We start from the raw sequence: 13,353 nt of genomic DNA on the forward strand, positions 1-13,353 counted from the left end.
GAGATTCATTGCATATTGGCGAATTGCATTTTGCTCCAGAAGACATTGAACACAGTGAGTATGCAAAAATCAACGATATATTATTCAAAACTCTAGACTCATAGCACAAATATGGGTTTCGAGTGGCGTAGCGAGCCCTGCCCAGTGGATGTTCTGAGTTGCCTGCTTAATTTTGTAATGTATTCATATGTCACGCGCTTCTTTTTGAGAAAAATTTCTCCAGTCATACAAAACGGGGGAGGGGCATTTAGCCTCCAATTTATGCATAAATTTCGCCACAGCTGACAAATTCAATAGCGTTTGACCAAAAGATCAAAGTCTTTTGGCTACTGAGAGACCTCTTCCTTAAGAATACCTCTTCATGCAAATTTTCTAATTTTTCTGTAGTTATGTTTAGTCTTGAAACTTTCATTGTAACTTGTAGCTTATAGTTTTTTTTGACAAAATTTCTATGAAGTAGGATTTAAAATTAAATGAACTGAAATGAACTGAACTGTAAATAAGTGAACGCTGTTATTGTTACTTATTTTGTGTTATAATTTCTCTACAGGTGTTGACAGAAAGAAAGTCAGATTTGGAAGTTTACCATCACAGAATTTGCCAAAAAAATCATTTGAAAAAGACGCAGAACCAAGGAATTCAAGTTTTTTCAAATTGAAAAACATGAAAAACAAGAGGTGCCATTAAGCAAGCCAAAGCGAGCATGCAAGAGTTTCGATTTATTTTCTGAATCAGTGGCCAAGCTTAAGTTAAATGGGTGGGACCGAAAACTTAATGATAGCAGTTATATCTTTCAAAGGAAAGAAAAGGATTTATTGCTAGCAAAATCAAAGTAAATGTTGATGAAAGTCTTGACTTCGCAGTGACTATTTTTGGATTGTCTTTACCAGATGATCATTACATTTACAAAAAGTATAAAAGAAACGTCAGAATTCACAGTATAGCATCATTGTTGCAAGAACTATTAAAGCTTACTGTTTGTGAAGGTGGGGACAAGTTTCATGATGGCCTCAATAGACATTCTGCTCAAGATCATGAAGCTCAAGATCATAGTAAAGATTACTTTAGATCAAAGAATTGCAAACTTCTTTCAGAGAAAGCAACTTGTGAAAACTGCATTCCTGCACAACCTCGCAAAAAAAGGACAAAAAAGCCTTGTCCCCAGCTAAAATTAAAGCCCCAGTTTCAAGAACAAGGCCAGAGAAATTGAAACTAGCTTTACAAAAGCAAAGATTAGAATGTAAAGATTTAAAAAGAAAGATTGAAAAGATGAAAAGTGACATAGAGAACAACTCAGTGGTAGTTGATGACCAATTGGAGAAAGATATTGGCATTATTATTGAAGGAAACGAAGAGAAGCAAAGTCCATTTATGAAGCTTTTTTTGAGACAACAACAAGAAGCTTGGAAAAGAAATGAAAAAGGAATTAGGTATCATCCAATGGTAATTCGATTCTCACTCTCAATTGCTGCAAAATCACCATCTGCTTATGAAGAGCTCAGGTCAAGTGGGTTATTGAAGCTACCAAGCAAGAGATCCCTTAGAGATTACAGAAATGTGGTGAAACCTAAGCAGGGTTTTAACAAGCAGATCGTTGAAGAGTTATCATTTATTACTTCAAGTTTCTTTGACGTTCAGAGATACATTGTTGTCTTGTTTGACGAAGTGAAAATCAAGAATAATCTTGTTTGGGACAAGCATTCTGGACAACTTGTAGGTTTCATGGACCTTGGTGATAATGACCCGAATTTTGCTAGTGCTGAGAAAGAGACATCCTTAGCAACACATATGCTGGTAATCTACTTGAGAGGGGTCTGTACAGATCTCAAATACCCATTTGCTAACTTTGCAACAACATCAGTAACATCATTCCAGCTCTTGCCAATCTTTTGGAACTCTGTTTTTTACTTGGAGAAGGCATGAATCTGTGGGTGTTAGCTGTTGTGAGTGATGGTGCATCAGCAAATAGGAAATTTTACAAGTTGCACCTAATAATGGGAGACAAAACAGACAATGAGGTGACACATTGTGTTGTGAATCTTTATGTGAAACACCGTTATATCTACTTCTTTGCAGATTCCCCCCCCCCCATTTATTGAAAACATCAAGAAATTGTTTACATAATTCAGGATTTGGTTTGCAATCCAGACTCATGTGGAACAATGGAAAAACACTGATGTGGAGTCACATAATGCAGGTTTACAATGATGACCTCAGCCATGGACTTCATCTTGTTCCAAGATTAACGAGCATCTGCATTTGAGTCCTTATTCTAAGATGAAAGTTTATTTGGCTGCCCAAGTGTTAAGCTCTACAGTTGCTAAAGTCCTACACAGGTATTATTCTTCAGATTATCATGCTACAGCAGAGTTTTGTGAAATGCTTGATCTTTTTTTGACTGCTGTAATGTAAGAAATCAAGTAGAGCATTCAAGAAAAAGGAAAGAATTCCTCAAGCCATATCGTTTACAAAATGATGAACGCTTTTTTTGGTTGAAAGACAAGTTTCTCTCTTATTTGGAAAGCTGGAAATCTAGTATACAAAAAAGGCCAGGAAAATTTTCAGATGCTGAAAAAGCAAAAATGTTTCTTTCAGAGCAAACGTTTGAAGGACTTAAGATAACAGCCTTATCCCTTATTAGTGCAACAAAGTTTCTTTTAGCCGAAGGTTGCGACTTTGTTTCATCTGAGCGCTTTTTGCAAGACTGCCTAGAAGAATACTTTGGCAGGCAAAGACAGCTAGGCCGGCGCAATGACAATCCATATGTCCACCAATTTGGATACAATGATAATACAATTCGGGTTGTCAGATCAACAGCACCAATGACTGGAAATACATCAGGGATTTACAAAGGAAGACAAAAATCATGGTTTCACATAGATGAAACAAAACTTGCAAAACGAAAGAAGTACTAAACCTCAAAAGCATTACTTTGCATAAATTACCTTAGAATATTAAAACTATTTGCACAACAAATTTAGGCAAATAGTATTTTCATAATTCAGTACCTCAAAAATGTTATGCTCTGTGCAAGAGTTTTTTGAAAATTTGGCATGACAAGTTTTTGTGTAAAAGGGTTAAAAACACAAAAATAATTTCTTCAAAAATTTATTGTGCAAATAATTTCTTTCTTTAAGGTATATCTAGATGATAGCAATAAGTGGTCATTTATTTGCCCCTTTATTAAGTTGTTGCATCACTTTATTGTTCTTTAAACCTTTTCGGAGAGCCTTTCCTCTGCTTAATTTCTGTTTTGCTTTAATGTGCTGGAGCAAGTCCTTTGAATGCGAAAAACACCTTATCTTCAGATATAGTTTCAAAATGTCCTCTAGAAAATTGCTGGCGATTTCGTCAGATACCTCTTGGTCACATCTCTCAATTATAACATGGAACTTGCCTTTAATTCCCATTCTGTTTTTCAAATGAAACACATGCTCACCTAAGTTAGTTTTTTTTCTTTTTCTAATTGTTTTTAGACATGTGCTCTGAAGTAACTTTCAACTGTTTCAAAAATTCTTGTTAGGATGTCAGTCATCTCTATCAAACCTATTGTCAAAGTATTAACGAGGTCATTTTGATTAAATGATGACTTCTTTGATAATTTCCGTAGACATGCATCTAAAAGAATGGAGTATTGCTGTTTCACAGTATTCTCCATTTTTTTGTGAGTCAGTTTTTGGCGCAAATTTCTGATAACATATCCACCAATGTAGGTAATACAGTGACTTTATTTTGATGTAAGACTAGTTGCGCATACAACTATGTCATCTGAAACAGCAGGTGTATGTGCATGGTGAACCATTTTTTCACCATATTGCATGGCTAATTGAACTGCTGTAGCTTCTTTCAAGTCAGGAAGCCATATATTTGCTTTAGCAACTACCTGTGCCATATATTCAACATAAAATGTCTCAATATCTAGTTTACTGCACAGTGAACTAAAGAGTTCTACAACCAGTTTGGAACTGACAAGAGGATGGTCATTAGAAATGATACATTTTGCAACATCTTCTTGCATTTCTAGAGGGCAACATTCATCCAGAGAAACTTTTTTAAAGCTTCAGTGAGTAGGCTGACCAAAATTTGCTGATCAACAGGATTTTTCTTTTTGTTGCATATCTCAGTGTGTCTTTCCAGTCCCTGTCTTGTCTTGTACACCCTCTTACAATCAGTACATCTAAGTGAATGATCAGGAGCAGCCTCATCCTAAAATATAAAATGCTGGAATTTAAATTCAGTTGAATTGTGTACCTGCATTTTTAACCCTATAGTCACATTTAGCTTTTGAATTTTGGCATTTTACCTACTTTTTTAATATTTCAATATCATAACCTCATAGTTTCATATTATGCTCAACTAGGGTTTGTGTGCATTGGGTTGTAAGCATGTACAACGATTATTTTTTAGAAAATGAGAGATATCCTCTCCCAGCCACATTGTATTAATTTTGCAAAAAACACTGGGCATTCATAGATGACAGTAAGATCATACAGGCCAGTATACTGCCTTGCTAAAACACAATGCTGTTTGGTTTTGGGCTAGGTAGTTTACTACATTTGATTCCAAATGTTCCAGGTCCGGTTTGTTAAACCATCAACAACTACAATTTATATTCATGACACAGGTATTTGCTCAAAACTTACCACCCCCAACATGTTTTTGTTTTTTACAGCACCTGGACTGGATCGTGTGCAATAAACTGGTTGGTTGGTAATAGGCCTAGAAGGGTCGCCGACGTGTCATAAGCGATTTGAATTTTAAAATAAAATAGAATTAACTTACCTCAATAGAAATATCAACAAGTTCTTTTTCGAAGTCTTCATTATCATCAAAGAAATTTTGATCACCCATAAAATCAACGATAACCTCAAGTTCAGATACAAAAGTAATTTCGGGTTCGGCAGCTTCCATTTATTTCTTGTCTCGAGTCAACAAATACACAACAACAGACCAACTTGGTGCACTCTAAGAGTCTGGAACCTAGTGGAATCATGATATCGATCTTCGAACAATAAAGTTTCCAGACCATTCTTTTTCTATTGACTATGGGTACATGCACGAATGTGGTGTGTTCATTCGAAAAGTAACATCAATCCTCATAAACATTAAAAAAATCAAATTTAGGGAGGAAAATGATTTTTTTTCAAAATTATCAGGATTGATGGCGCTCTACTTCGGATACATGGTAGGGTACATGCACTAATGTGATGTGTTCAGTCGAAAAGTAACATCAATCATCATAAACATTAAAAAAAAAAATTAGGGACGAAAATGATTTTTTTCAAAATTATGAGGATTGATGGCGCTCTACTTGGGATACCTGATAGGGTACATGCACTAATGTGATGTGTTAAGTCGAAAAGTAACATCAATCCTCATAAACGTAGAAAAAATGAAATTTAGGGACGAAAATGATTTTTTTCAAAATTATGAGGATTGATGGCGCTCTACTTGAGATACATGATAGGGTACATGCACTAATGTGATGTGTTCAGTTGAAAAGTAACATCAATCCTCATAAACGTAGAAAAAATGAAATTTAGGGACGAAAATGACTTTTTTAAAATTATGAGGATTGATGCCACTCTACTTGGGATACATGGTAGAGTACATGCACTTATGTGATGTGTTCAGTCGAAAAGTAACATCTTTCCTTATGAACGTGAAAAAAATGAAATTAAGCGACAAAATAATTTTTTTTAAATAATGAGGATTGATGCCGCTGTCCTTGGGATACATGGTAGGGTACATGCACTAATGTGATGTGTTCAGTTAAAAAGTAACATCAATCCTCATAAACTCGAAAAAATGAAATTTAGAGACGAAAATGACTTTTTTTTAAATTATGAGAATTGATGCCGCTGTCCTTGGAATACATGGTAGGGTACATGCACTTGTGTGATGTGTTCAGTCGGAAAGTAATATCAATCCTCATCAACGTAAAAAAAATGAAATTTAGGGACGAAAATGACTTTTTTTTAAAACAATGAGGATTGATGCTACTCTACTTGGGATACATGGTAGGGTACATGCACTTATCTGATGTGTTCAGTCGAAAGGTAACATCAATCCTCATAAACATTATAAAAATCAAATTTAGGGAGGAAAATGATTTTTTTTCAAAATTATGAGGATTGATGGCGCTCTACTTGGGATAAATAGTAGGGTACATGCACTAATGTGATGTGTTCAGTCGAAAAGTAACATCAATCCTCATAAACATTAAAAAAAAAAATTAGGGACGAAAATGATTTTTTTCAAAATTATGAGGATTGATGGCGCTCTACTTGGGATACCTGATAGGGTACATGCACTAATGTGATGTGTTAAGTCGAAAAGTAACATCAATCCTCATAAACGTAGAAAAAATGAAATTTAGGGACGAAAATGATTTTTTTCAAAATTATGAGGATTGATGGCGCTCTACTTGAGATACATGATAGGGTACATGCACTAATGTGATGTGTTCAGTCGAAAAGTAACATCAATCCTCATAAACGTAGAAAAAATGAAATTTAGGGACGAAAATGACTTTTTTAAAATTATGAGGATTGATGCCACTCTCCTTGGGATACATGGTAGAGTACATGCACTTATGTGATGTGTTCAGTCGAAAAGTAACATCTTTCCTTATGAACGTGAAAAAAATGAAATTAAGCGACAAAATAATTTTTTTTAAATAATGAGGATTGATGCCGCTGTCCTTGGGATACATGGTAGGGTACATGCACTAATGTGATGTGTTCAGTTAAAAAGTAACATCAATCCTCATAAACTCGAAAAAATGAAATTTAGAGACGAAAATGACTTTTTTTTAAATTATGAGAATTGATGCCGCTGTCCTTGGAATACATGGTAGGGTACATGCACTTGTGTGATGTGTTCAGTCGGAAAGTAATATCAATCCTCATCAACGTAAAAAAAATGAAATTTAGGGACGAAAATGACTTTTTTTTAAAACAATGAGGATTGATGCTACTCTAGTTGGGATACATGGTAGGGTACATGCACTTATCTGATGTGTTCAGTCGAAAGGTAACATCAATCCTCATAAACATTATAAAAATCAAATTTAGGGAGGAAAATGATTTTTTTTCAAAATTATGAGGATTGATGGCGCTCTACTTGGGATAAATAGTAGGGTACATGCACTAATGTGATGTGTTCAGTCGAAAAGTAACATCAATCCTCATAAACATTAAAAAAAAAATTAGGGACGAAAATGATTTTTTTCAAAATTATGAGGATTGATGGCGCTCTACTTGGGATACATGATAGGGTACATGCACTAATGTGATGTGTTCAGTCGAAAAGTAACATCAATCCTCATAAACGTAGAAAAAATGAAATTTAGGGACGAAAATGACTTTTTTAAAATTATGAGGATTGATGCCACTCTACTTGGGATACATGGTAGGGTACATGCACTAATGTGATGTGTTCAGTCGAAAAGTAACATTAATCCTCATAAACGTGAAAAAAATGGAATTTAGGGACGAAATGACTTTTTTAAAATTATGAGGATTGATGCCACTCTACTAGGGGCACATGGTAGGGTACATGCACTTATGTGATGTGTTTAGTCGGAAAGTAACATCAATTCTCATAAACGTGAACAAATGATATTTAGGAACGGAAATGATATTATTTAAAACTATGAAGATTGTTGCCGTTGTCCTTGGGATACATGGTAGGGTACATGCACAAATCTGGTGTGTTGAGTCAAAAAGTAACATCAATCCTCATAAACTCGAAAAAACGAAATTTAGAGACAGAAATGACTTTATTTGAAACTATGAGGATTGATGCTGCTCTCCTTGGGATACATGGTAGGGTACATGCACATGTGTGATGTGGGCAGCCGAAAAGTAACATCAATCCTCTTAAACGTAAAAAAAATTAAATTTAGGGAAGAAATTATTTTTTTTAAATTATGAGGATTGATGCCGCTCTCCTTGGGATACAATGTAGGATACATGCACTAATGTGATGTGTTTAGCCGAAAAGTAATATCAATCCTCATAAACATTAAAAAAATGAAATTTAGGGACGAAAGTGACTTTTTTGAAAATGATGAGGATTGATGCCACTCTTCTTGGGATACATGATAGGGTACATCCACTAATGTGATGTGTTCAGTCGGAAAGTAACATCAATTCTCATAAACTTGAAAAAAATGATATTTAGGGACGAAATTAATTTTTTTAAATTATGAGGATTGATGTCGCTCTCCTTGGGATACAACGTAGGATACATGCACTAATGTGATGTGTTTAGCCGAAAAGAAACATCAATCCTCATAAACGTGAAAAAAAATGATATTTAGGGACGAAATTAATTTTTTTAAGTGATGAGAATTGATGCTGCTCTCCTAGGATACATGGTAGGGTACATGCACTTTTGTGATGTGTTCAGTTGAAAAGTAATATCGATCCCCATAAACATTAAAAAAAAATTTAGGGACGAAATTAGTTTTTTTAAATTATGAGGATTGATGCCCCTCTCCTAGGATACATGGTAGGGTACATGCACTTTTGTGATGTGTTCAGTCGAAAAGCAACATCCATCCTCATAAACGTGAAAAAAATGATATTTAGGAACGAGAATGACTTTTTTAAAATTATGAGGATTGATGGCGCTCTACTTGGGATACATGGTAGGGTAAACGCACTACTGTGATGTGTTCAGTCGAAAAGTAACATCAATCCTCATAAACATGAAAAAAATGAAATTTAGGGACGAAAATGATTTTTTTTAAAATTATGAGGATTGATGCTGCTCTGCTAGGATAAATGGTAGGGTACATCCACTATTGTCGTGTGTCAAGTCCAAAAGTAACATCAATCCTCATAAATGTGAAAAAAATGAAATTTAGGGACAAAAATGACATTTTTTTTAAAATTTTGAGGATTGATGCCGCTCTCCTTGGGGAACTTGGTAGGGTACATGCATTTATGTGATGTGTTTAGTCGGAAAGTAACATAAATCCTCATAAACGTAAAAAAATGAAATTTAGGGACGAAAATGACTGTTTTAAAATTATGAGGATTGATGGCGCTCTACTTGGGATACATGGTAGGGTAGATGCACTTTTGTGATGTGTTCAATCGAAAAGTAATATCAATCCTCATAAACTTTGAAAAAATGAAATTTAGGGACGAAAATGATATTTTTTAAAATTATGAGGATTGATGCTGCTCTCCTTGGGATACATGGTAGGGTACATGCACCCATGTGATGCGTTCAGTTGAAAAGTAACATAAATCCTCATAAACGTGAAAAAAAATGAAATTTAGGGACGAAAATGATTTTTTTTAAATTATGAGGATTGATGCTGCTCGTCTTGGGATACATGGTAGGGTACATGCTCTTTTGTGATGTGTTCAGTCGAAAAGTAATATCAATCCTCATAAACATTAAAAAAATGAAATTTAGGACGAAAATTTCATTTTTTTTAAATTATGAGGATTGATGCCGCTCTCCTTGCAACACATGGTAGGGTACATGCACTTATGTGATGTGTTCAGTCGAAAAGTAACATCAATCGTCATAAACGTGAAAAAAATGATATTTAGGAACGAAAGTTATATTTTTTAAAACTATGAGGATTGTTGCCGCTGTCCTTGGGATACATGGTAGGATACATGCAGTAAAGTGATGTGTTCAGTCAAAAAGCAACATCAATCCTCATAAACGTGAGAAAATGAAATTTAGGGACGAAAGTGATATTTTTTAAAATTATGAGGATTGATGCCGCTCTACTTGGGACACATGGTAGGGTACATGCACTTATGTGATGTGTTCAGTCGGAAAGTAACATGAATCCTCATAAACGTGAAAAAATAAAAATTAGGGACGAAAATGATATTTTTTAAAATTATGAGGATTCATGCTGCTCTCCTTGGGATACATGATAGGGTACATGCACTTGTGTGATGTGTTCAGTCGAAAAGTTATATCAATCCTCATAAACATTAAAAAAGGAAATTTAGGGACGAAAGTGACTTTTTTAGAAATTATGAGAATTGATGCCGCTTTCCACGGGATAAATTATAGGGTACATCCACTAATGTGGTCTGTTCAGTTGAAAAGTAACATCAATCCTCATAAACATTAAAAAATGAAATTCAGGGACGAAATTAATTTTTTTAAATTATCAGGATTGATGACAGTGTCCTTGGGATACATGGTAAGGTACATCCACTATTGTCGTGTGTCAAGTCGAAAAGTAACATAAATCCTCATAAACATTTAAAAAATGAAAGTTAGGGAATAAATTAATATTTTTCAAAATTATGAGAATATATGCCGCTCTCCTTGGGATACATGGTAGGGTACATGCACTGATGTGATGTGTTCAGTCGAAAAGTGATATCAATCGTCATGAACATTAAAAATCTGAAATTCAGGGACGAAAGTGGCTTTTTTAAAAATTATGACGATTGATGCCGCTCTACTTGGGATACATGGTAGGGTACATGCACTTTTGTGATGTGTTCAGTCGAAAAGTACCATCAATCCTCATAAACGTGAAAAAAAAATGAAATTTAGGGACAAAAATGATATTTTTTAAAATTATGAGGATTGATGCTGCTCTGCTAGGATAAATGGTAAGGTACATGCACTTGTGTGATGCGTTGAGTTGAAAAGTAATATCAATCCTCATAAAATTAAAAAAATGAAATTTAGGGACGAAAATGATATTTTTTCAATATTATGAGGATAGATGCCGTTCTACTAGGTAGGATACATGGTAGGGTACATGCACTTTTGTGGTGTGTTCAGTCGAAAAGCAACATCAATCCTCATAAACGTGAAAAAATGAAATTTAGGGACGAAAATGATATTTTTTAAAATTATGAGGATTGATGCTGCTCTCCTTGGGAAACATGGTAGGCTAAATACATTAATGTGGTGTGTTCAGTCGAAAAGTTAAATCAATCCTCATAAACTGGAAAAAAATGATATTTATGGACGAAATTAATTTTTTTTTAAATTATGAGGATTGATGCTCCTCTCCTAGGATACATGGTAGGGTACATGCTCTTTTGTGATGTGTTCAGTCGAAAAGTAATATCAATCCTCATAAACATTAAAAAAATGAAATTTAGGACGAAAATTTCATTTTTTTTAAATTATGAGGATTGATGCCGCTCTCCTTGCGACACATGGTAGGGTACATGCACTTATGTGATGTGTTCAGTCGAAAAGTAACATCAATCGTCATAAACGTGAAAAAATGATATTTAGGAACGAAAGTTATATTTTTTAAAACTATGAGGATTGTTGCCGCTGTCCTTGGGATACATGGTAGGATACATGCAGTAAAGTGATGTGTTCAGTCAAAAAGCAACATCAATCCTCATAAACGTGAAAAAATGAAAATTAGGGACGAAAATGATATTTTTTAAAATTATGAGGATTCATGCTGCTCTCCTTGGGATACATGGTAGGGTACATGCACTTGTGTGATGTGTTCAGTCGAAAAGTGATATCAATCGTCATGAACATTAAAAATCTGAAATTCAGGGACGAAAGTGATATTTTTTAAAATTATGAGGATTGATGCCGCTCTACTTGGGACACATGGTAGGGTACATGCACTTATGTGATGTGTTCAGTCGGAAAGTAACATGAATCCTCATAAACGTGAAAAAATAAAAATTAGGGACGAAAATGATATTTTTTAAAATTATGAGGATTCATGCTGCTCTCCTTGGGATACATGGTAGGGTACATGCACTTGTGTGATGTGTTCAGTCGAAAAGTTATATCAATCCTCATAAACATTAAAAAAGGAAATTTAGGGACGAAAGTGACTTTTTTAGAAATTATGAGAATTGATGCCGCTTTCCACGGGATAAATTATAGGGTACATCCACTAATGTGGTCTGTTCAGTTGAAAAGTAACATCAATCCTCATAAACATTAAAAAATGAAATTCAGGGACGAAATTAATTTTTTTAAATTATCAGGATTGATGACAGTGTCCTTGGGATACATGGTAAGGTACATCCACTATTGTCGTGTGTCAAGTCGAAAAGTAACATAAATCCTCATAAACATTTAAAAAATGAAAGTTAGGGAATAAATTAATATTTTTCAAAATTATGAGAATATATGCCGCTCTCCTTGGGATACATGGTAGGGTACATGCACTGATGTGATGTGTTCAGTCGAAAAGTGATATCAATCGTCATGAACATTAAAAATCTGAAATTCAGGGACGAAAGTGGCTTTTTTAAAAATTATGACGATTGATGCCGCTCTACTTGGGATACATGGTAGGGTACATGCACTTTTGTGATGTGTTCAGTCGAAAAGTACCATCAATCCTCATAAACGTGAAAAAAAATGAAATTTAGGGACAAAAATGATATTTTTTAAAATTATGAGGATTGATGCTGCTCTGCTAGGATAAATGGTAGGGTACATGCACTTATGTGATGTGTTCAGTCGGAAAGTAACATGAATCCTCATAAACGTGAAAAAATAAAAATTAGGGACGAAAATGATATTTTTTAAAATTATGAGGATTCATGCTGCTCTCCTTGGGATACATGGTAGGGTACATGCACTTGTGTGATGTGTTCAGTCGAAAAGTTATATCAATCCTCATAAACATTAAAAAAGGAAATTTAGGGACGAAAGTGACTTTTTTAGAAATTATGAGAATTGATGCCGCTTTCCACGGGATAAATTATAGGGTACATCCACTAATGTGGTCTGTTCAGTTGAAAAGTAACATCAATCCTCATAAACATTAAAAAATGAAATTCAGGGACGAAATTAATTTTTTTAAATTATCAGGATTGATGACAGTGTCCTTGGGATACATGGTAAGGTACATCCACTATTGTCGTGTGTCAAGTCGAAAAGTAACATAAATTCTCATAAACATTTAAAAAATGAAAGTTAGGGAATAAATTAATATTTTTCAAAATTATGAGAATATATGCCGCTCTCCTTGGGATACATGGTAGGGTACATGCACTGATGTGATGTGTTCAGTCGAAAAGTGATATCAATCGTCATGAACATTAAAAATCTGAAATTCAGGGACGAAAGTGGCTTTTTTAAAAATTATGACGATTGATGCCGCTCTACTCGGGATACATGGTAGGGTACATGCACTTTTGTGATGTGTTCAGTCGAAAAGTACCATCAATCCTCATAAACGTGAAAAAAAATGAAATTTAGGGACAAAAATGATATTTTTTAAAATTATGAGGATTGATGCTGCTCTGCTAGGATAAATGGTAAGGTACATGCACTTGTGTGATGCGTTGAGTTGAAAAGTAATATCAATCCTCATAAAATTAAAAAAATGAAATTTAGGGACGAAAATGATAT

At 34.4% G+C, this 13,353-nt stretch overlaps 1 pseudogene; it reads left to right on the top strand.

Annotated features, from left to right (window-relative positions):
* Positions 1–2,277: 2,277 nt before the first annotated feature.
* LOC148957374 (uncharacterized) lies at positions 2,278–8,581 on the top strand (annotated as a pseudogene).
* The last annotated feature ends 4,772 nt before the right edge of the window (positions 8,582–13,353 follow it).

Source organism: Rhopilema esculentum, unplaced genomic scaffold, assembly GCF_057945365.1.
Source record: "Rhopilema esculentum isolate cy_ngs unplaced genomic scaffold, ASM5794536v1 HiC_scaffold_31, whole genome shotgun sequence".
Classification (NCBI taxonomy): Eukaryota; Metazoa; Cnidaria; class Scyphozoa; order Rhizostomeae; family Rhizostomatidae; genus Rhopilema; species Rhopilema esculentum.